This window comes from Rattus norvegicus, chromosome 7 (assembly GCF_021556685.1).
Source record: "Rattus norvegicus strain SHRSP/BbbUtx chromosome 7, alternate assembly SHRSP_T2T, whole genome shotgun sequence".
Lineage (NCBI taxonomy): Eukaryota > Metazoa > Chordata > Mammalia > Rodentia > Muridae > Rattus > Rattus norvegicus.
Window position 1 is genome coordinate 29,244,754 of NC_141540.1, and position 24,741 is coordinate 29,269,494.

At 43.1% G+C, this 24,741-nt stretch overlaps 1 long non-coding RNA gene across 2 annotated transcripts in view; it reads left to right on the forward strand.

The window, feature by feature from the left end:
* The window catches only part of LOC120093543 (uncharacterized), an 86,249-nt gene that overhangs the window by 27,283 nt on the left and 34,225 nt on the right, over positions 1–24,741 (forward strand). The window contains exon 2 of one of the 2 annotated variants that reach the window (XR_015625184.1): positions 20,007–20,144. The exons of the other annotated variant lie outside the window; for it this stretch is intronic. This is a non-coding gene — a long non-coding RNA (uncharacterized LOC120093543). The remainder of the gene's footprint in view (positions 1–20,006; positions 20,145–24,741) is intronic. 2 annotated transcript variants of the gene reach the window in all.

Genomic DNA, 24,741 nt, shown 5'->3' on the forward strand with positions numbered 1-24,741 from the left:
GAGAACACACTCTTGCACATGCGCACACAGCTAGTCTCCTGAAAGGAAGTCGGGCTGGCACAGTGGAAGCCAGCGCCATCTTGTAATGGTGAATGTTATCATGGCTTTCCACATCTCCCCCTTTTTGTTTTACTAGAATGAGGCTGGTCTAGGCCTCTACAGTTACGTCCATCTGCTGTGGCTCCTGTCTTAGGTCGTTCCTCTAATATCACAGCCTTATCCGTCGTAGGGTAACCCTATCGCCACCGGGCCCCATGTCTTAGATTGGTCTGTGCATGAGGAAAGTTGCCCGTCTCTGGATACTGCAGTGCTGTGTGACGGTAACTGTTAAATGGCCTAGGGCGAACTCTACAAAAGAGGCCAGCCAAAAATGAATTAGTGGGGAAGTGATGATCACCCTATCGCGTGCAATAAGGAGACCTCGGCGATGTGCAAGGGCTGATCAAAGAATCATTGAGTCTCTCTCATCCCAGTGCAATGGATCCACAAATCCATGGGGTGCAAGAGCAGAGAACTCAGATGCCGACTAATTCCTGAGCATAGATAACCAAATTCCAGGGGAGGCCCCTTGTTCAATGGCCACAAGTTCTTGAGTGACAACGATCTTGTCACATTTCTGTTGAGATCTGAGTTTGCAAACCAACCATAGCATGAACACTAATTCACAGCATAGGGCTGTACCAAACAGAGCCACTCCCGATAAGTAGTGGGCACCTCATCTGGTTCTCCTCAGTTGCTACCACCAAGGGCCGTAGTCAAGCCGCTCCTATAAGAAAATTTAGAATTCCCAATTGTTAGCAACTACTCCAGAAAGTTCACCCACTGTGCTTGCCTAACAATAGATTGGGGGAGGGTAACTCTAGACACTGCAGACACAATGGCTGAAGCAGTAATGGCTGCTACAATAGCAGCGAAAGTAACAAGGTCTTTCCCAGGACAGTTTAGGATTGGTCATTCTTCTCTGGAACAACCAGCAGGCAATGGAACCATGTCTGAGATCTGTACAACCAGGGCAGAGTTCCCCAGTCCACAGCAGCTTCACGCGGATGGCATTCCTGTGAAGCTACAGACTGAAAATGACAACGCCAGTTAAGGCAGCAAGAGTCGCCAGGGGAATGAGGGGGGCAAGGGTAATGGAGTCCAGTATTCTCTTGCAAGCAGCAGTGCACAGAGGGTCTGAGCGTAGGTCACAGTGGGACGGGACACAAGCAGTGGTTGACAAAAGATGAGGGGGGATCTTCCATCTTCCTCTCAGGGCAGAGGAATGACTCCAGGGACCCAAACCACGAAAGCTGAATCTTCATGCAACCAGGATCAGCAAGTCTCACCAACCACTCAGGCAGCTGGCATACTCTTGTAGCATCCTGTAGAAAAAACACAAAGATTCCCTCTTCCCCATATAAAATATCTGAACAGGATCATGTCAATATGTGAATCTTTCTATTTCACCCAGGCAGGAGTATGCCTAGTTGTAGGGTGCCATAAACACTCAAGGGTTCCTTGGCATCCAAATTTAAAAATTGAAATAAAAGGAGCATTATTTAGCATACAGGGATATCTCCCCCTTTTTATTTATTAAGATATAAACTGTCTAGTATCATTGTCCTCCCTCGTTAAGGGGCCTAGGCAATCCAGTTTGAGTTCTTAAATGGCCTCTAAAGGAACAGTATTTAGTGTTCTTAACCACTAAGCCATCTCTCTAGCACCTCACAAACTTTATTTCCAATGAGGATAACAAAGACCTAAGTCCTCTGGTAAGGTGAGGTACTTAGCCAACTAACATATCCTTAGAAGTTTAAAATTAGTTTCAAATATTCTTTTCTGGAGTAGTGTAACAGCTACTCCCCAAATATTAAAGCTCATATTGAGAGCAAAGGTTTGTAGTAAAAATTTCTATATACACTGAAAGATTTAATGTTCTAACTTCTTACATTGAAGAAGCGACAAAATTATATAATATAAGGCTATTAGCCATTCCTTTGTAAAATTTTTAATGATATCACTTTATGGGCTCTCTAAAATTATAAGCAAGCTCACGAAATGAAAACTCACAATCAGCAGGACATCCTCTAAATCTATCTTGAAATGGCAGTTGGAGTAAGCAAACAGGCTGTAATGCTCTCACAAGTTCTAAAACCTCATCAATCCTTCGTAAATCCTGTAACAATCTCTATCTGTTTGACTTTTTCTCAATAATAAATAAGTTTGAGTTAGTCAATGTAACACTGGCAATCTTTAGTCACAATCCTTAAGTTCTCCTTGTAACACCAGAGCACAACCACAAGGTCACCTGAGTTCTGAGTAGTGACTAGGCAGCTGTCCTTGGGGCAGTGGAATTAGCATTAAAATACAGATAACTTCAGGGCAAACCACAACTTTGGAAAGCAAAACTCAACCTCCAACAACCTAGTCTCCAAAATCCAGTCTCCAAAACGCCGAGTCTGTCCTTCATGCTACAAAGTTTGACTGCCAATTCCTACATATGAACGCACAATGGTGCGGTCTCCGATACCTCAAAGAGACATTGCCCTAAATTCTTTTAGAAGCCTGGTTTCTAGAGTAAGAATTCCATAAAAATATTATCTCAATTTAGACCTGTTTCCCTAGGATGGCTTATGACACATGTTGTCTAGAATGACTCCATCCAAATTACCAGCTTTATGTCAACTTTCTGTTACCAATATTATACCTTTTTAGCCATATCCAATAACTTAAAAGCCAATAGTCCATAACCAAGGCATATAGAGCATATTTATACATTTAAAACCAATCAGAAACAAAATTGAAGTGGCTACACATGTCTTTAATATTTACACCAAGCACCATTTTTACTTTTCTAGCTATGATTTTAAGAGAAGCACCTTGTCACTTGCTAAGTCTAATAATAAGTCAGGGATTTTTCTAAGAGAAACAGCCATCAGCTCCTGTACCAAAGAAGCTGAGGAGCTGCTGGTGCCTTTAAGATCAGCTCCTGTAGACGCTCTGCCCCCGGGCAGCTTCTCCAGATGACTTAGGCTCCTAGCTACAGGTACAGGGCTCCAAAGGTCGATTGAAACTGTTTTTTATTCATTTGTTCCCTTTTTTTTTGAAACGAATTAAAACCAAATCAAGGTGTGAACGACCGGCAGATAAAGTTTTTTACCATTTTTTCTTTTGAACATGAAACATAAAGCATTTAAACAACGAGAAACAAAAACCACAGACATAAACTGACAGACATGGACAGCTTGGTGCACCAAGGACAGACAATAGACAGAGGGGAAAAAACTAGATGGTGTCCCACCAAAGGGACCCAGATTCCAATAGGAGTCAGCAGAGAGGTAGGATTTCCCCTTTCCCACCACTTCCACGGTGACCATCCACTCGAGTGGAGTTGATATGGACAATGGATTGTCTCAATTCCTGGACTAGTCCATCAACGTGTTGAAACCAAATTCCTGTAAGATATCTGAGCAGCACGACTGACATTCATAAATGGTATGGAAGTGAAATACAGTCCTGAATATTTCCACTCACAACCCAATTATATTAATTCCATCAAGCTGTGCATGGGCGTTGAGATGTCCTTGGGGTTAGGGGATAGGAAAAATGAAACTAATGCTGTAGCTGATGTGTTCTGACTGGTCCCAGCTAAAAGTCCTTGAGACCAGGAATCCAAGTAGGCACACTCTGTAAAATACAACTCTGAAGACAAAAGTTTAGAATTGAGATATCTTTTTGTTTGATTCTCCTGAATAAATGTTTCAGGTGGTCTACCTCTATCAAATCTGATCAGTATGATTCTGTGAAATTTCCAGAGCCTAATCACACCTTTTACAAGCACAAAGACAAAATTTTTCTCCCAAAATACTGTGTTCCTTTTATCTCCTCCCTGTTTCTCTCCCAGGGCGTCCTTTCCCTTATCTCTCGCTTCCTCGGATCCAAGGTCCTTGGAAGGGCCTCTTTTCTTAGGTACACCTTTCCTTCTTAAAGCTTCTAATCTTTCACCTCGCTCTGTTTCTGACATGCTGTCCTGTAACTCCTCTAACGCCCCTTGTCCTGCTATTACTGTTGGGCGGCATTTCTCATCTTCTAGGCACGACTTCTGACTGTGCCTAGCGGCAGCCGCAAAATCAAAAACCAAAAGAGAAAGAATGAGCGCTGCCAAAACGATAACAAAAGCTTCCACCGCATCTTCTAATGGGGGAGAGAGACGAGAGAGATCAAGACCAAACATGCCTCTCAGAGCCTACCTGCGTCCTGCAGTTCTGGACCCTCTCCGCGAGCGGAGGCTCTCCTCGGCGCCAGCGATGATGAGGCGTTTTTCCTGGGTTTCGGCACCAAATGTCTCGCGCCAACGTCCCGCCAGCAAGAACGACGCGCGGACACCAGGATCCTTCTCAGCAAAGTGTTTATTGCATCTTAAAGAGGAAGAGAGACCCGGGGCCCAGAAAGGTGCTGCTTATATACACCCTAATGTGGCGCGTCCACGCCTGATTGGTCGCTTACCCATGATCTCACTGGCACGCCCCGGGGTGGGCAAAGACTTGGCGTGAACACACTCTTGCACATGCGCACACAGCTAGTCTCCTGAAAGGAAGTCGGGCTGGCACAGCGGAAGCTAGCGCCATCTTGTAATGGCGAATGTTATCACGGCTTTCCACACGACTGGAGGGTGCGTGCCTGTGGCAGACTCTTGGGTGTGAACGGGGCTGTTGATGTTCTTGCCTGCACGGGAGCATGTAGTACTCGCTTTGTCATTGCTTAAGCCACTCTGGATATGTGATAGATTTTTACAGTGAAAAAAAAGTGACCACTCAATCCTGATACGTAATCTGGTTTGTTTTTTTTTTTTTTAAGAGTTGGGGCTATGAGTGAATTGGTTAGACCAAAAAGCATCCCACAGTTCATTGCAATTGGTGACATGGTCCTAGGGAGGACAGCATGGATTTGACATGAACGCGCACAGGTGCCAGAGACAGGGTGCTGGGATAGTGGTGGAGACCGTGGCTCAGTGGCTCTGTGGCTCCGTGGCTCCGTGGCTCCGTGGCTTCGCAGCTCTGTGGAAGGGCTGTGAGGTTCTTCACAATGCATTTTTATGTACTATGGCATCTCCTCCTCTATGCTTAGTTTTGTCCAGGAAGAATCTTTCCGAATTTAGATCAGGTTATTAGTGTTCTGCTCAAAACACCCAGAATTCCCACACCACCCTGCAAACTTCCCTCCTCTATTTTCTCTGAATTCGCTTTGCCTTAGCTAATCTGATATGATTTTCTGTCTTTGTCTATCTTTCTCTCTCTCTGTGTCTCTGTCTGTCTGTCTGTCTCTGTCTATCTGCCTCTTTCTCCCTCTGTCTCTGCCTGTCTTTCTGTGTTTGTCTCTCTGTCTTTCTCTATCTGTTTCCCTCTCCATCTCCCTGTCTAAACTTATCATTTTCCCCAAGGCCTTGGCATATGCCAAGTGACTATACCCTCACCTCCTTATTTCCTTCCAGCTTCTACTGCATTGTCACTCAGGGATGCTCACTGTCCTGACTGTTTCTAATCTCTTACTATCGCCCTCCCTTTCTACCTCTCTCAGCTACAAGACAGCTTCTCTGAGGAAGGGACTTCTGTCTGCTTTGTCCGCTTGATACTCTGTATACCAATAGGAAGTAACAAGCAAACATTCAAGCTTTTCTCTTGGCCCTCTTGGGGCTGGGCCTCCAGGTCTGCTCTAGTGTTTGCTACACAAGGGTTAATTGGCGATGTTGCTCAATAGAGCATCTTTACCCTGAGGAATGTCGTGCAAATACCAAGCTTTATTATTCCCATTAGAAAAACACAAGACCCTCAAGGAGACGCAGGAGTGGTAAGTCATCCAGGACCCAGTGGCACTTTTGGACCAGCTTTGTGAGCAGCCTGTTGTCATGCTCTGATCGCTCAGCTATAATTCAGCCAGTTCCTTGACATACACCCTCTTATTGCCTTATAATGCTTTCATCGAGCTACGGCTTACAACGGATCAGGACAAGCCTAAGTAAAAACAGAGATCTGCTCTGTCAGTAGAATGTGTCCAAGCTGACAGCAGAGTAACACCAAAGACTACTGGGGGCTTAACAGGAACCATTCCTTCTATTTGCTTTGGAAAGCTCTGTTGACCCTAAGTAAGGCAAATCTGAAGACTCTTGAGCTCAGAGATTGAGTTTGCTTAAATGTCCATTAGAGTTGGCGAGCTGGGTTGAGCATCATATTTTTTTAAGAAAGAGCAATGCAAAGTAACAAGGAGACCTTCTACCTGAGAAGGCAAAGAGCATGTGGAGGTGGGAGGGGTCCCGCAAAATGCTTTTAATGATGGGTGAAAGAGAAGAGAACACCTATAAAACTCCCTAGTCTCTTTCTTTTAACTTCCTAGTCTTAAGGTAATTCACCCGAAGCAATAATTTATCAACCCATGAGTTAAAAAAAAAGTAGTCTAGACAGAAGCATTCCTGTGTTTTTTGGCAACACAGCAAGGCACATCATCGTAGGTAAAAGCAATGACTTGGGTATTTTTTCGCAATCCTGATGTTTGCACACTGTTTTATAAAGCCCTGCTTGGGTCGGCTGCCTCACCCTTCTTTAAAGGAGACAAATGAAAAAACACAGTCCCCATTGAAGGCTGAGAGAACCTAAAGATTCAAAGGAATGAAATATTCCATCCTCTACCACTAATTCATTGCTACCCAGAAAAGCTTTTGTGGCATGATAGCACGATTCACTGAATTCAAATCGTCTGATATAGCAGTCCTTAGCCACACAGGCTCTTGAGTGCTTGAGGTGAGGTCAATACGACTGGGATGCTAAATAAAAAGAGATTTACACATTTTCCTTAAGTTTTGGACAGTGTAAGCACTGATTAGGCTGGGGATGCTGATTCAGAGTGGCCAGTCTATGCCTAGACTTTCTGAGTCTGAGGGAGTTCTAACGAGTCTTTGTGAAACAGGAAGGGAAGTTTGCTAAGAGTGCACCAGCCTTAGGAACAGGTAAGTTGGACTGGGCTCCGGAGGCCTCCCCAAGGCCAGCATATTCGGGCTCCATCCTGATGCCACTTTCCACACAAGCAAGCCAGACTCCGACATCCACTGAAGTCCCACAGCAAAGCATGCGGGTGGCGAATCTGGATACCATTAGGCTTGCTCTATGATTTCCTTCCTTTTGTGGCTTCCACATTCTTAAGACAAAAGGCTCACCAAAAGCTAGGACAGCAAGCACCTATTCAATCCTTGTCACTGCACAGAGGATAGAATTTGCCCTTTGCAATGAGGAAGCTTGCTCTGTGAATTAAGGCAATTCCTTTGGGAGGGTGCAAGGGAGTTGGACCAGGCCCCATGTTTCCTCACTAAATCCTAGGTATGAGAACATATGGGTACTTAACTACCTTAGCAGCAAGAAGAAAAGGCATAACTAGACTTAGTGGAGGGTGGGTGTTCTGAGGCCTCTGGGCTTGCTTTGTTTGTTTCTCCAGCCACCTTGTAGGCTTGGAATTTATTAGAAGGTGGCTTCCCAGTGTCAGCATCGTGGATACTTCGGGCCTCACAGCTTGTGCTACAGGGTCTATTCCATACAATATCGATGTTTGACAGGATCTTGACCTCATCCCCAGTTATAACAAACAACGTCTGTAGTCATCAAATGTCTCCTACTGCATGTAGCCAAAGGAACACAGAGTATTTTGCTTGGAACTTTGTATCGTATTGAAGCTTGGTGGTAGATTTCCCAAACCAAAATAATTTGTGCCTGAACATGGGTGCTTGTCTGTTTAATGTTGCTGGAACAAAACACGTGAGGCTGGGTAGCACATGAAGAAAAGATTTGTGTGTGTGTGTGTGTGTGTGTGTGTGTATTATATACATACATATATATATACACATACACATTATATACATACATATATATGTACATATATCTATATCACATATGTGTGTGATGTGTATGTGTATGTGTATACACACACACACACACACACACATATACATCATACACACACCCAAACACACACATTCACGCTTTGGCGTTGCAGAAGCTGAAAGAACAAGGTTGGCAGGACTCACTGACTTGGCCTCTGAGTGTTTCTTTTCAAAATAATTCACTTTTATCTGTATCTATCCCATATTATTTACACAACACTGTGGGTTTATTGTGAACTTTTCCTATATGCCTACAACATGTTTTAATCACATTCATATATGCATGGACACCAGCCTCTCTTACCGAAATTGCTCTTGGGAGAATGACTGCCATAGTTAGCATTTTATTGTTGGAAAAAGACACCATGATCACAGCAACTCCTTTAAAGGAAAACACTTAGTTAGGGCTGGCTTCTAGAAATGTAGTCCATTATCATCATGGCAGGAAGCATGGCAATGCACAGACAGACCTGGTACTGCAGAAGGAGCTGAGAGTTCTACTACTGGACCTGCAGGCAGTATGAAGTGAATGCCACATTAGGTCTAGCTTGAGCATCTGAAACCTCAAAGCCCACCCCCTGCTGATGGGCTTCCTCCAACAAGGCCACACCTACTCCATCACAGCCATATATCTTAGTAGTGTCAGTCCCTATGAGCCTATAGGGGCCATTTTTATTCAAACAACCACAGAGACCAACACTAATCCTTCCCAAGGGTGTTATCTGTGATGCCCTAGGCACTTCTCATTAGTCGCTACCTCTTAACCATTCCGCCACCTCTGAATATCACCACATTGAGGACCAAGCTTCCAGCCCAGGAACCTTTGAGGGACTTATTCAATCTATGTCCAAGCCACAGTGTGTGTCTGCTGCAGGTGTCTTTGGCCAGATTGACTTGTTCCTTGACCCACTTAATAGCAGACTTCTTAGTAACTCTGAAGATGTTGAGAACAAGGCATTTGATGTGTCAGAGCTGATTCAGAAGATAGTGCTGAATGCAGATCATGGTTTAGATACATGGAGACCTGAGTGCTGAGTCCTTTTAAGGTCTCCCTGACCTGTTGTAGCTTCAGGCCATTGTGACTCTCCATTCTTCAACCCTGACTCATGGATTTAAGACAGCTGTCAGTGTGGGGGTTGGGTCTAGGCTCACCTGCTGCTTGAAAGGCCTGAGGCCCACAGAGAGAGAAGGGTGGAGTAATCACCAGGGGCTGAGGCAGAAGCCCTTCCACTGAGTATCTTCACCACTATGCAAACTAGAAAACAAGGCTGGAGAGACTGTAGTCTCTAGGTTGTAGAGGACATGAATCATTGAGTCTGACTCAAATCCAGTCCTGGGCCCAAACCTCCTTGTGCCACTTACACTGAGACCTTGGACAAGTCATTTGACTCCCCAGCATCCTTCTTAACTAAATACACAGGGCTGGTGGGCCAGTGACTGAACTATTGTTGGTAGCAGAAAAAACTAGAAATACACAAACACACTGACAAATAAAGAACATAACAAGAGGTCTCTCTTCTCTTCAATGTCTACGTCTGGGCCTTGGCGTGCAGGTATATATTACTTAGAAGCAAGGGTGGGAACCATGGTCAAAAATAGAGAAAAAAAATCCACATTTTATGGTAATTTTTAGGAATTAAACTCATATTCATGGGTAGCCACATACATTGTGGGGGGAAAACATACTTTCTAAGTATAGCCTATTTAGTCAGCAGCAGCTTTGGCCAAGCTGGCCACAAGCACAGGCCTACTGTGAAACCTACCCTGTGGTCACAGCTTAATAACCAGGACAGGCAGAAGGCACTGCGGAAGGGACGGGGATCTTGGCTCCTTCGAATTTTACTTCGTGTGACTAACAAAGACCCCATGATCCTGCAAAGTCACAGCCAGATTCGCTGGACTTTTACCCAAGGCCTACACAAAGCCTACAGCTGATATTAAAGAAACGAGCTGTCTTTAGAGAAGGGTCGATGCTACGTTTTAAGTTCCAGGGGCTGCCAGGATGAATGAGTGCCTAGCAAGCAGCATAGACGCCATCATTTCCTTAAAGGAGAGAAAGGTGGTATACAGGATGTGTCCGGCATGCTGCAAATAGAGGCTATTTGTTTATTTGACTTCAGTTAAACATTATGTACCCATGTGCGTCTGTGTCGGGGGAGAGCATGTGAGTGCAGGTGGAGTTAGAACTTGGGCACTGGTCTGTGTGGGTGCTGGGAACCGAGCTCAGGCGAGACCAGTACAAGCTCTTGACTACTGAGCCATTTTCCAGCCTGTGATTTTTAAAAAAATTGCAAAATCCACGAAAATTAAGATCTGTTATCATTTAGTCTATTATGGTAACACCAACACTAAGCCAAGAGCTGTTCAATATCGTGTGAGAACAATTATCAGGGTGCCATTGCACAATTCTCTTGGTGTAGGTGGTTTAGCTGGGATACATTTTCATGGGAAATCATAAAGAGTTTATTCAAAGCAAGGGAAGGCCTGGGATTCACTCAAAGCAAGAGACCTGAGGCCCAATCAGACTGCACGCTGGGCAATGTGGGTATCACTAGGGACAGATGGGGTTATTGTCTTTATTAATATTCTGACTGATCCCCAGGATTCTCAGTGAGGAGCCCGGTATTCCACAGGGGGATGATCTGGCTTCTCTTTTGAAATTTCTTGTCCACCAGAAGATTGACAAACAGTTTTGGCAAAGGACTAGAAAGTGTGTTAAGGATAGCAAACATTTAACTGCCGTAAAAGCAAAAGGCAGCCTAGGCAAGAGAGAAAGAGCATCACTGATACAACAAAACTTCATCAGCAACCAGTGGTGGGATAATCTGGTCCATGGGCACAGTTTGCCAACCTCTACTGGGAGGAAAATAATAAACCAAAGATATTTATTAAAATGTAAACACCGTGTTAGAAGAAATGACTTTAAACCCGGTCAAGTTATCGCAATAAGTTTTTAAAATTAGTCTTGTTTGATAATGAAAGAAATGCATACATATGTATATGTATATAATCTATTATTATTATTATTATTATTATTATTATTATTATTACAAGTAAGAGAACATAAAAAATTGAATCTCTCTCACAACACAAATCTGTTGTTGTAGACCAGTTGGGTTGAAGGCGTGACATTCACTCATTTCTTTCTTCTGTGTCACCTTGCCATTACAGAGGTTGAAAAGCACACCTGCCCAGTTCCCTCACTGCCTACAACTGGATAAACACGTGGCTTATAAACACCGAAAGGAGTGCTAAAGGCACCTACTTCCTGATGGCCCTAGGTCCAACATGACGGAAGGAGAGAACTGACTCTCTTAAACTGTCCTCTGGACTCCACGTTTACATCCATACAGATACATATATATGAATATATATGCATCCATACATATATGAACAAACATAAATGAACATAATAAAACATTTTTAAAATAAATATGCAGTTGGATTTTAAAAGGGAGTTTGTGGGCTGGAGAGATGTTTGATAGTTAAGAAAGCTTGCTATGCGAATGTATCTGAGTTAAAAAATCTCCACACAAAAATACGAGTATACCTGAGTGTTTCAGCTTGAGTTTCCTTGCTAGAAGGAGACACCATGAGCACAGCAACTCTTATAAAAGCAAACATTGAATTGGGGCTGGCTTACAAAAGTGTAGTCCATTATCACCCTCGTGTGAAACATGGGAGTGTACAGGCAAATGTGGGACTGGGGAACTGAGAGTTCTACATCTTGGTCTGAAGGCAGCCAGAAGGAATCTGTATTCTGAAGGCAGCCAGGAAGAGCTTGCTTCAGCACTGGGAGGAGCTTGAGCACTAGGAAATCTCAAAGCCTGCATACACAGTGACAACTTCCTCCAACAAGGCTACACTTTTCCAGTAAGGCCGAACCTCCTAACAGTGCTACTTTCCATGGGCCAAGCATTTTCAAGGCAGCACACCCCTTCTCTCTCTCTCTCTCTCTCTCTCTCTCTCTCTCTCTCTCTCTCTCTCTCTCTCACACACACACACACACACACACACACACCTGTAACCTCAGCACTTCAGGAAGAACAGAGAAAGTAAATTTGGTAGGGGGACTAGCTTGCCATGAACCTAGCTACAGGTTCAGTGAGTGGCCATGTCTCAAAGGAATAAAGAGGAGAGTGTTAGATCAGGAGGCACCCATTGTCCTCCTTGGACTCTGTACACACACATGGATGTGTACAACCACACACACACACACACACACACACACACACACACACACACTTGTATATACATTATATATATATGTATGTATATATGTATGTATGTATTCCACATTCACTCATATATACATATAAAAAGGGGGAAGTTCTTATGTACATGTTGTGGGTATTAGGAGACCCCCAGAAAGCTTTGCCTGATACAAGGAATATGTTGTTTTGGAAGGTTTTCTTTGTTTAGCCCCATGGTAGTTTTAATTATTGACTTGACACATTTTATAACCATTTGGGAAGAAAGTCTCAATGAGAGAATATATAGATTATTTAATATGGTGGTTTGAATAAGAATGGCCCCCATAGGCTCATTTGAATACTTAGTCACCACAAAGTAGCACTATTTGAGAAGTCTATAGGTCTACTCTTGGTCTATAGGTCAGAATGTAGCTCTTAGCTACTTCTCCAACACCACACCTTCCTGCCACTATGCTCCCTGCCAGGATAACAGACTAAGCTCCTGAAACTACAAGCAAGCCCCAAATTAAATGCTTTCCTTTATAATAGTTGCCTTGGTTATGGTGTCTGTTCACAGCAATAGAACAGTGACTGAAACAATATGGTTGTTTTGTGAGTACCTTAATTATATTTTTTTGAGATGACAATGTCGCCCACTATGGATGGCACCATTCCCTAGAAAGTGCATTCTAAACTGTTTAAGAGTAGAAACGCAAGCAGAGCTCAACCGTGTATTCATTCACCACTCTCTTCCTGACCATAAATGTGCTGTGATTAATCCCCTTAAGCTCCTGATGTTGTGACTTTTTTTGTGCACTATATAATTGGGACTGTGAGCTTAAGTAAACCCTTTCTTCCCAAAGTTGGTTTTGTCAGGAACTTTTTATCCTAGCAACAGGAAATAAAATGAGAACAGAAGTTAGTCTTGTGAATGGGTTGTTGCTATGATAAAACTGCTCATGTGGATTTTAAACCACTGGTACTTTTTTTATTAGAAGAATGTGGAGAACTTTGGTACACTGGGATAGTAAAGCCACTGAATGCTGGGAACAAAGTGTAAGAAGCCTTCCTAGTGGAAGCTTGGTGGACTGATGCAAACAGTAGAGACCTGGCTCATAAGGGTTTAAAGAAGACCAGACTTTATCAGGAACCCTAATGGGGATACTTATATGATATTTTACCCAAGAATCTGGCTGCAATCGGTATATGTCCTGACATCTTGTGTTGGGTTGTTTGAAGGTGATGAACTGATTTTTGAGTAGGAGAAGAAATCCCAAGGCTAGTTATTATTCAGTCTCACGTTGAAAGTGACCTGTAATTGACAGAGAGCAGCACCATTGTAGAGAAATCACCTGAGGTACAATGGGATGGGGGAAATATCCTGAGAACAAAGCCCTACCCTATGGAATATACTCTATATTATAAAGATCAAAATTTATCTACAGAAAAATTAAAGCTTAAGGCGTTCTTTTCTCCTCAGGACCAATTACCTAAGAAAGTATTTCCCTAGGGTCAGCACACAGAAGCAGATACAGCTGTGGTCCCAAGGGGCAAGGCTACATCTCCATTGACAGCAAAAGTCAGTGTTGTGTATATGGCACTGGTTTTGAAGGCAAAGGCAATTTACATGGCATTTTGAATTAAGCATCCATGGTCACTTGGTACAGAGTCAGAACCACTAAACTGAGACCTTTGCTTTGCTGGAACTGAGATATGTGCTGTGGTTAAGAAGAGATCAAGAGCATGGAAGTGAAATCCTCTGAAGTGCTTTTTCAGGGTCAGCACACAGAAGCTGTGGTCCAGGGGTGGTCAAGGTTGCACTTTGTGCTGGCAATTGAATTTGGCCATGTGTAAGAAATTCCCAGGTAGGGCTGTTTTTGAAGGCATGAAGGGGTCATGGAGAGAAGCTGGAGCTTGGCACTGGGAGAAAGAAAAAGAAGAGGCCATTGATGAATATATAGCCTCAGTTGTAGTAAAACTCCCAAGATTGAAGGAATCATTGAAAGAAGTTGAGGCTTGGCACCATGTGTCGGAATCAGAGTCCCCTAAAGAGTCTGAGAGAAGCTATTGGTGAAGGTACAACGAGTTTGCGATGGAGACCACAGCATATTAGAAATTGCCACCTGTGCTGGATAGTCTAATGTCAACTTGACACACACTAAAGTCATTTGAGAGGAGGAAACCTCAATTGAGAAAATGCTCCCCATAAGAACAGACTGTAGGCAAGCTTCTAGGACATTTTCTTAATTAGTGATCGATGGGGGAAGACCCAGCACAGTGTGGGTGGTACCATCCCTGAGCTAGTGGTCCTTTAAGAAAGCAGGTTGAACAAACTATGAGGAGCAAGCCAGTAAGCAGCACCCCTCCATGGCTTCTGCATCAGCTCCTGCCTCCAGGTTCTTGCCCTGTTTTAGTTCCTGCCCTCACTGCTTTGGATGATGAGCTGTTATATAAACCTGTGAAAAAAATAAATCCTTTCCCTCCCCAAGTCGCTTTTGATTGTGGTCTATTATCACAACAGTAACCCTAACTAAGACAACCATCACGGACAGCAAATAGCTGTGGAGTGGAACTGGCCTATGAGATGCCACTCTGTGGGCTGTGAGTAGCAGAGCCCAAGAAGCGGAACTAATCAGGCACTTTGAAGCCCAGAAGTTTATGAACATATTTCAGATACAGAATGTTCAGCCATAGGATTTAAGTAACGGTGCTGGATGTTGGTTTTGCTTTGATCCGACTGTGATTGTGTCCTGGTTCTTCCTTCTTGAAGTAAGAAATTATTTAACTCGTTTTTTTGTTTTATTTTCTAGAAGCCCACAGTTGAAAAATCTGGTGACTTGATCAGAATGATTCCCCTCTCACACCCCCGCCCCATAGAATCATATATTTGAATGCTTCATTCCCAGTTGGTAGAATTCTTTGGGAAGGATCAGGAGGTGTGGACGTGTTGAAGGAGGTGTGTTACTAGGGGCAGGCTTTGAGGTTTCAAAGGACTCACACCATTGTGTTCAAGATGTGAATGTTTAGCTATTATTGCTCCCTTGTCATTCCTATCTGCCTGCTGCCATGCTCCCTACTATGATGGTCATGGACTCTACTCCTAAAACTGTATGCCCCCAAAAGACTCTTCTATAAGCTGACTTCATTATGGTACCTTATCACAGCAATAGAAAAAGTAACTAAGACAAGAGACTCCGAACATTATAGAGTCTTTAGATATTTTCGAGAAACTTTGAGCATTTTTGGAGGGCTTTTTAAACATTTTAGAAAAGCTTTGAACTTTGAAAGAGACATTAGATATTTTAAAGAGACTCGATTTTGAAAGTGTTTAAATTTTTAAAGACTATGGGACTCTTAAATGTTAGAACATGCTTTATAGTTCTTGGGAATGAACAAGAAAGGAAAGCTTATTTTTCTATTGGATGTTTTTTATTTACACGGCAAATGTAAATGTTATCCCCTTTCCCCCATTCAACCACCCACCCCTTCCCACCTCCCTGCCCTGATATTCCCCTACACTGGGGAGTCCTGCCTTGGCAGGACTAAGGGCTTCTCCTCTCATTGGTGCCCAACAAGGCCATCCTCTGCTACATATGCAGCTGGAGTCATGGGTCTGTCCATGTGTACTCTTTGGTTGGTGGTTTAGTCCTTGGGAGCTCTGGTTGGTTGGTATTGTTGTTCTTATGGGGTTTCAAACCCCTTCAGCTTCTTCAATCCGAAAGGTAATGGTTTAATAGTGACTTGTTTATGTGTCAAGTCGATAAGGGATCAATTATGCTGGTTGGTTTTGTCAACTTGACATATCTAAGGCTAGACATTTCTATGAAGAGGGAATCGTATTTATAACAAGAAAGTCACAATTAAGACTGGCCTGTAGGCAGTCCTGCGGGAATTGCCTCGATTGATGGATGTGGAAGAGCCCAGGTCACTGTGAGAAATGCCGTTCCTGGGTAATGATACTAAATAGCATAAGAGAGCAGACTGAGGGAACCATAGAAAGTAAGGTAATAAATTCTTCTTCAGTTCCTGCTTCCAGGTTCTTGCCTTGAGTTTCTGCCCAACTTCACTTGGTAATGAACGATGAGTTTGTAAGATGAAGTCAATCTTTTCCTTTCCAAGTTGCTTTTGGTCAGAATGTTGTGTCAAGGCAACAGGAGCCCTAGTTATAACATTCTGTTCTTCTTTTCTCTCCCAAGATTTATTTTTTAATCACGTGTGTGTGTGTGTGTGTGTGTGTGTGTGTGTGTGTGTGTGTGTGTGTGTGTGCATGCAGGTTTCTGAACCTGTAAGTGCTGGAGCAGATGTGAGAGAATTCTGAAGAGGGTGTCGAGTCCCTGGATCTGGAGTTACATGAAGTTGTACACTTTCTAGAATGGATTCCGGGAACCAAACTGCAAGAGCAGCATAGTACTTATAACCACTGAGCCATCTCTCTAGCTCCATCCTTGTTTTTCCATGTCCAAATACAGGCATGGTACCATGCATAATGGTACCATTATGATGTTTCAGATGTGTAACTTGTTTTTAAATAGGAGCTCATAGTTTAGAAAAACTTTGAGCTTCTAAAACGTTAGAGCTTTTAAAGACTGTAAGGACTTTTAAAGTTGAACTATATTTTACATTATGAGCTAAACACAAGACTCGGGGGACAGTAAGTAGAAAGTTATGGCTCTGAAATGGCTGTTTATGTTTGTCCAGTTGACAGGGGTGGAGATATGAGCATTAGTTTTGTCAACTTGATGGAATCTAGAATCACCTGAGAAAAGTCTCAATGAGGGATTTTTTTAAAGATCAGATTAGCCCATGGGCATTTCTGGGGGGGATTATCTTAATTATGTTAGTTGGAGTGGGAAAGTCATGCCTACTGTAGGTAGCACCACTCCCTAGGCAGGGGATCCTGAACTTTGTAAGATTGGAGAAAGTAAGCTGAGTACAACCATGCATGCATGAATTTCTCTTTATTAACTGTTTATGGGTACAATATGACTAATTCCCCCAAAGTCCTGCTGTTATGACTTTCTGTGGATTGTGACTTGGAACCATGTGTTAAACATTTCTACCTTAAGTTGTTTTTATCAGGGTATTTAACCACAGCAATTGGAAACTAAAATAACTCACATCTTCCTCTCTTTCTTTCTCTCTTTCTTTCTTTCTCTTTCTTTCTTTCTTTCTTTTTTCCTCTCTCTTTCTCTCTCTTTCTTTCTTTCTCTTTCTCACTTTCTTTCTTTTGTTCTTTCTTTCTTTTGTTCTTTCTTTCTTTTGTTCGTTCTTTCTTTCTTTCTTTCTTTCTTTCTTTCTTTCTTTCTTTCCTTCTTTTCCTTGTTTGAACTTGGAACATGGATTCAAGGCCTAGAGCTACAACATCTGAACTGCCACTTTGAAGTGGAAAACTAACCGACTAAATCCTTTTCAGAGGGAAGAAAGGTCTTTCTTAGAGTGTCACCAAACAGAGGTGCCATTGTCCTAAACTGTCCGCTCTTCCTGTCACTGTTTGTTTAAGCTACTGTTAGTTGGCTGTCAAATAAAGTAGTGGGGGGGAGGGGATCCTAGATTCTGCATGGAATGACTAAGATCTTGTGAAATAGCATCTGAAAACTGCAGCCCTTTGTCTTCCTTTCAGGTGACATCTTAGTTAAACTTTCTATTCCCTGTGTGGACAGGAACTCTTGGTGATAATGTCTACATGGTGCTGTGCTTCCAGCCCAGGGTAAATCTTACTTTTGCATTACAAGAGAGGATTCTGGCTCCAACTGTGCAAGTGAGATGGGACCTTAGCCTGCAGAAAGTAGCTTGGTAGCAATCTGAAGTTGCATTCGTTTTTTCCAAGATGTTTCTACCACCATGGTGTAAGTCACTCCTATGAAACAGATAATAGCAAGTGAAGAAGGGATTCCATACTGTGCTGAATGACCTGCTCACTGATGAATCAATTCTGTAAAAAGGCAGATGTCTGAATGCAGGGTAGAGGTGGATGACCGGCTTCCAGACCATAGAGCACTAAAGGAAGTGTTCAAAGACATATGTTCCAAAGAACAAATAACGTAGGCAAAAGTGAGAGGCTTGGCCTTGTTGGACTTCAGGGCTGTATTTTAAGATGTAATGTCAGGCTTTTAATTTAGCAGTTCCTATGACTTGCCACAGGCTATGGCAAATTTGTTCAGAAGGCATCGGAGAAACTAAAGGGCTATGAAACCGTTCAGGTTCCAGCTCACTCAGAAAAGAAAAGGCCAAAATTCACAGGAGTAGATGCTACCTGTTGGAGGTGTCATCAGAGATCAGCTTTAATCATAATGATCCACAGCTTGGAAATAGAGGTTGGTACCCTGTTGTGTTGGAAGAGTATTTTGTACTCTTCCAGGGGTCAAGTATGGGTACCACCAAGACAGATTTTAGAAACTGGCCTCCCCTCTTGTCTGGGGGCAACTTAGACTCCTGATTGCTGGTTGTTGCCTTCGACTCATTTCCAGAAACTTTGCACATCCCAGGCAACAGCATCTTTCAAAAACAAAGCTGCCCAGGCTCATTTGGAATCTGTAATTGTGGTTTTCCGAACCACATTCAAAACAGAGCATCTAAGAACAAAGAGAAGTCACGGATGTCTAGTTGCAGTCCAAGAGAGGGTCACAGGTCAGGGAGGTCTTCTGGGGGCAGCTTCTGCTTGTAGGCATGCCTCCACAGACTGTTTAAGTCTTCCCAGTTATTTTATTTTTAAAAAGAGTTGTTTGTTTTATGCTGGGCATAATGGTTCATGCCTTCAATCCAGCGCTCGGGATGCAGAGGCAGAGGCCAGCAGATCCCTGTAAGTTCAAGACCAGCCTGGTCTACATGGTAAGCTCCAGGCCAGCTACATGCTGAGAACTTGCCTCAAAGACAAAAAGAAAAAAGATGCATTTATTTTATTTTATGCTTATATGTTTTTGCCTGCATATATGTCTGGGGATCATGTGTGCGACTGGTGCCCATGGAAGCCAGAAAAGGCACTCCTAGAACTGGAGTTGTAGAGAGTCCTTAGCTGCCATGTGGGTGCTGGGAATTGAACCCAGGTCTTCTGGAAGAGCATCCAGTGCGCTAAACCATTGAACCATCTCTCCAGCCCCTTCTTACATATTTTTATGGCTAAAAAAGAAAATTTAAAGGCAGGTGGTGATCTGAGAATATAAAATTCTGGAGCACCCATGAATGATAAATTATTTAACCAATTTGAAAACTCAGTCTTTTTGGTTTCAGTCTTGGAGAAAGTCATTTTGAAGGTCAGATTCATTTCTGTATTAGACAGAGTAGTTATGCATTTTTCCAGTTTTTTGTTTTTTGTTTTTATTTTTATTTCTGTTTATGCCGGGCAGGATCAGGAAACTATGACCCATGGGCCAAATTTGCCCCCTACAAATATTCAATATACAACATTCTATCAGAACATAACCATTTGATTCTGGGTTTTCCACAACTGCTTTTGAATTGAACCAAGAAAACTGAGGTAACATGTATAATGATAAATCTTGATTGTCAACTTGATGGGTCTGGACTCTAGAGTCAACTAAAGACAAGGCTCTGGGTAGGTCTAGAAGGAAAGTTCTAGAAAAGCTTAACTGAGGTGACCTCAGAGCAGGCAGTAACTTCCAACAGAGAGCCTATGGAGGAAACAGCCTTGTCTGTCTCTCTGGGCTGGGAAACACTACCCCTGAGTTCCACCACGCGTACCAACAGCCTGCCACAGTGAACCAAAGACAAGCACCTCCTTAGGAATTGTTCAGACTCCAATGCCAACTGGAAACTGCCAAGGCCATGCATTTGGTATGTTTTCAGATTCTCTACATGTTCAACAACTTGGCCCCTGTTGTATACACACTCACATCTAGTGAGTCCTCTTTTATACACTGGATCTTTTCTGTTTGGATCTCTTTCTCCAGAGGACCTGCCTCATTCAATAATAGAGCCTGTGGCCTGCAAAGACTGACGTAGCTGCTGTGTGGTCCCGTGAAAACTACGTTTGCTAACTCTTGGCTCAGAAGAACTAAATGTGAAAACTGCAAGAGAATCTTGTAAAGGTGCTGAATGGGCAAGTGGTTATTACTAGATGCTAAGATAATTCTTCCTGAAAGGATAAATTAATAAGAATGAGAACTGGTTTACAAGGCACACTGTTCTCCTAGTGCATTTTGGGTAAGGGTTGGTTGTAAAAGAAGGTGACCTATCCATCACTGAGGACCTACCTTAGTCTGTCTTGGGCAAGTGACACTCATGGTGATTTTTAACTCCTACAGCAGCCTAGTGTGCAGGAATTAATATCATTGCATGACCTCAGTGAAGGTGAATTTTTTTTGTTTGTAGACTCTGATCCATGTGATTAAACTACCTAAATTCTTGATAAATAGTACAGATTTAAAAAACCTAGTCCTAGAGAAAGTATTTATTTGCATGTGTGTGGTAGGGAACGCATATGCACGTATATGTATGTGGAGGGGTACATGCTTCCAGTTATGTGTGTGGAAGCCAGATTAGGATACTGGGCATCCTGTTTTCCCACTCTATTGAGGCAGAGTCTCTCTCGGAACCTGGAGCTAGCTAAGTAGCCAGGAAGTCCCAGTGAGCCTGTCTAGTTCTTTACATCAGTGAGGTTACAGGCACATCCACACGGCCACACCTGGCTTGGGGGATTGGGGATTTGAACTCAGGTCTTCATGCTTGTGCAATATCTTACCAGGCTTGAGAAATGTGTTTGAGTCATTAAAATTTAAACATGGAGTTTGATATATTCCTCATCAAACATCTTATGTCTATATAATTATTAAATTATTAAAAAAACAAGAAATTGGGGTTATATGATGCCATAGTGGGTAAAGGTGCTTATTGGCCACGCCTACTGACCTGAGTTTGAGCCCCAGAGCCAAGAGAAAACCAGTTCCTGCAGTTCCTGGGAGTTGTTCTCCTCTCTCTCTCTCTCTCTCTCTCTCTCTCTCTCTCTCTCTCTCTCTCTCTCTTTCTGTCACTCCTTGCTCACTCACTGTCTTGTTCTTCTTTATTTGCTCACTCTTGCTTTGTCTCTCTGTCTATCTGTCTGTCTGTCTGTCTTGCTCACTCTCTCTCACTCTTGCTCTTTCTCTCTGTCCATCTCTCTGTCTCTCTCTGTCTGTCTGTCTGTCCTTTACATACAAACTGAAACTCACACAGAGTAGTAATAAATAAAATGAAAATTTAGAAACTAGATTGATGTCAGAACCAACTGATTAGTGAAGTTTCAGATCGAACTGAAGTTTAGCCACCTTCAGAACATCCCCTTCCTTTTTCAACATAGCATTCATTTTCCCGTTCCCTTCATGACTTTGCCGATTTGGAGCAGTGTAGAGTGGTTAGTGTCTCTCAGATTGAGTTTGCTAGACCTATCTCATAATGAGGCTGAAGCTCTTAATTTGGGTGAAAATGGAAAGAAAAAAAAAAGGTGGTTTCGCATCACATCAGGCGGACCAAGTCATCAACACATCTCGTGACTTATAATGCTAGCCCTGAATGCTTGCATGCGTCTTCACACGCCAAGCACCACGGAGGGACGTGAGAACAGTTAGACACAATTAGATGCTTCCCCTACCCGAACTGCTCTAAATAACTACCTACATCAACCCCAATGGAGCTACAGTCTTAGAATAACACTTTTCTCTTCCATTTATTTTTAAACACCAAGTCAAGTTTACACACAAAGATGTCAGTGAGCTGCTGACATTGCTTTTCATTGAACTTGAGCTTGAGAAAACAAGTTCTTCTGCAGTCCCATTGGTATCTGGCCAAGTCCTTTCTCATGTGTGATGGAAGAGAACTTTCTCCTTGGATGTTACTCCTTCCCTCCGTGTCCATCTCAGATTCTGTTCTCAGGCGTACGATGAGCAGCCGCTGATACACACTTGTGAAAGATGACTGACAAGGGTGGCTGTTTGTGCCACTGTTCCTGCAGCCACCATGCCCAATGCTCTGCTCTCCAATCCCCTGGGCACGTGGGTCTTTCCATCTCATTATCCCGCCCCCCATCTGAAAGTCACTTCCTTTAACAGGCCCATCCGGGTTAGCTTTATTGCTGATGAATTCCTGTCGTATTTTGTATATTTTCAAAAGTGTTTGTTTCTTTTCTTTTCAAACAATAAAACAACACTGTTAATGTATTCTTCCCTATCCTCCACTCCTAGAGTAGTCAGTGCAGCAGTGTTCAGTATCATCACAGGGTTTTTTAAACACTGCTACAATAGAATTTGAGAACATAGGTTTATTACCCTCCCCCTCCCAAAATAAAGCTTGTATTGAGTGGGCACTACTTTCTATTTCTTCCTCCCCAACCTCCCTTGGCAACCACTAATTCAACTTTCCATTTCAACTGCTTTACATGTTCTGGATGTTTCCTGTAAATTAAATCATATGACATGTGCTGTTTCTTCCACGAAGATATTTTCATCCAAGATATGCATCAATACTTCATTATTTTAGATATAACTATATTCTATTTGTTATTGTGTGTGAGTCTATATGTATATGTGTGAGAGTGTGTGTTACACACATATGAGTGTACAGGGGCATGCACCCATCTATGTGCATGTGGAGACCAGAGGAGAGTATTAGGTGTCTTCATATCAAACTCTCCAATGCTGTCTGCCTTATTTCTTTGAGACAGGGTCTCTCGCTGAACTGAATGCTCTACTATGCATCAAACTTTCCAGCTTCTTTGAGTGTCTGCTAATCCTTAATTGGATAGAAGGCCATGCCAATTTTGCGATTACTCAGTGTTTTTTAATTCCTGTAAGTGTTCCTGTGCTTTGTTCCGGAACACAGTCAAGTTACTGAGAAATAGCCCTGGCCCTCCAGATTGTACTTTGAAGGTCTGGTGGGTGGGGTTAGAACATTAATCTTGGGTGTACTATTCTCTGGTCCTGTAGCAAGAACCTCTCAACACTCTACATGCCCTGTGACTTGAGAAAATTTCCAGATGTAATCTCAGAAATAGATGGTATTTCCTGTCAGTAAATACACAGTCTCTCTCATGATAGTTCTCTATCTGGTCTCAGAGCTTCTTCACACTCACACTGCCCAGAAGGCTGTCGAATAGTAGAGCTCTCTGCAGAGCTCTGATCTCTTCCTCAGCATCGCACTGCCTCCCCAATGCTGCCCTCTAACTCTAAAGGCCTTCATATCATTGAATCTTTAGTTCTGTTCCACTGAGGAGATTTGCTGGACCCTCATGGCCTGTCCCTTTTCTATTCCAAGTCTGGTTGTGAAAGCTAAGAATGTCATTAGCTCACCTGTCCCGCGTGACCTCTCGCCAGCAAGAATACGCGGGAACACACGAATCCTTCTGTAGCCAAAATGCTTATTATTTATTAATAATAGAGAGGGCGCCGGGACGCCAGCATGGTGCAGCTTATATACACCCTAGCGCGGCGCATCCACACCTGATTGGTTGCTTACCCATGATCTCATTAGGCACGCCCCGGAGTGGGCAAAGACCTGGCACGAAGACACTCTTGCACACGCGCACACAGTTAACTTCCTGAAAGGAAGTCGGCTGGCGCGACGGAGGCCAGTGCCATCTCGTAATGGCGAAACTATCTCGGCCTTCCACGTGGGGCGCAGTGGAAGCCAGCGCCATCTTGTGGTGGTGAATGTTATTGCGGCCCTCTACACTCACCCTCTGTGCTTTTAATCATGCCTTCATTGATGGATGCCCATTTTTCCAAAATATCATTATTCTGTGCATCTTGTCTGATGGTTTTCATTGTCTCTGATAAAGAATGAATCAGTTCTTGCTACTGCGTCTTGACTGTAATGAAAATCTCCCAGCATAGACTTTTAAAGCCAGAAAGACCCTCAGCTCATTTGGGGAGTACATTTTTGTATGTTTTAGCTGAAGCTGAGGAGTCCTGTGGTTCATATTAGTTCAGGTGAGAGACTACCTTCAGTCTCGGTTCTATACTGACTAGTTGTGTGCTCCTATTTGATTTTTCTCAAGAAATAAAACTTTGCTACTTCTATTATCCTTGCTCTTTTCACACTTTTCTGTGGGAATCATTTCAAACAATATTGGGTGTAGTGAGAATTTTGGTTTCTTTAAGAACACAAATATTTTTTTTTTTGGTTCTTTTTTTCGGAGCTGGGGACCGAACCCAGGGCCTTGCGCTTCCTAGGTAAGCGCTCTACCACTGAGCTAAATCCCCAGCCCCTAAGAACACAAATATTATGGGGCTATTTTTTTGTGTGTGTGTGTTAATCCCAGGTGTGGGATATGGGGCTGTTTCAGCTTGTCCACAACAGCTGACTATAATTTGCCTCATGCTCCAATAGGGCACATCATTTTTCCAGCTTCAGATAGTTTCTGTGATTTTGTGATGTTTGGAATTCTAGGGATTTTTCAGAGGATATAAAAATGCTAGCACCCCAAGAGTTAGGGAGTGGTCAGTTGGCTGGTGGGTGGTTAGATGCTGTTGGTTGCTGTTGGGTGCTGTTGGGTGTCATTGGATGCTGTTGGCTGCTGATGGATGCTGTTGGTTGCTGCTGGATGCTGTTGGTTACTATTGGATGCTGTTGGGTGCTGCTGGATGCTGTTGGTTACTATTGGATGCTGTTGGTTGCTATTGGATGCTGTTGGGTGCTGTTGGATGCTGTTGGTTG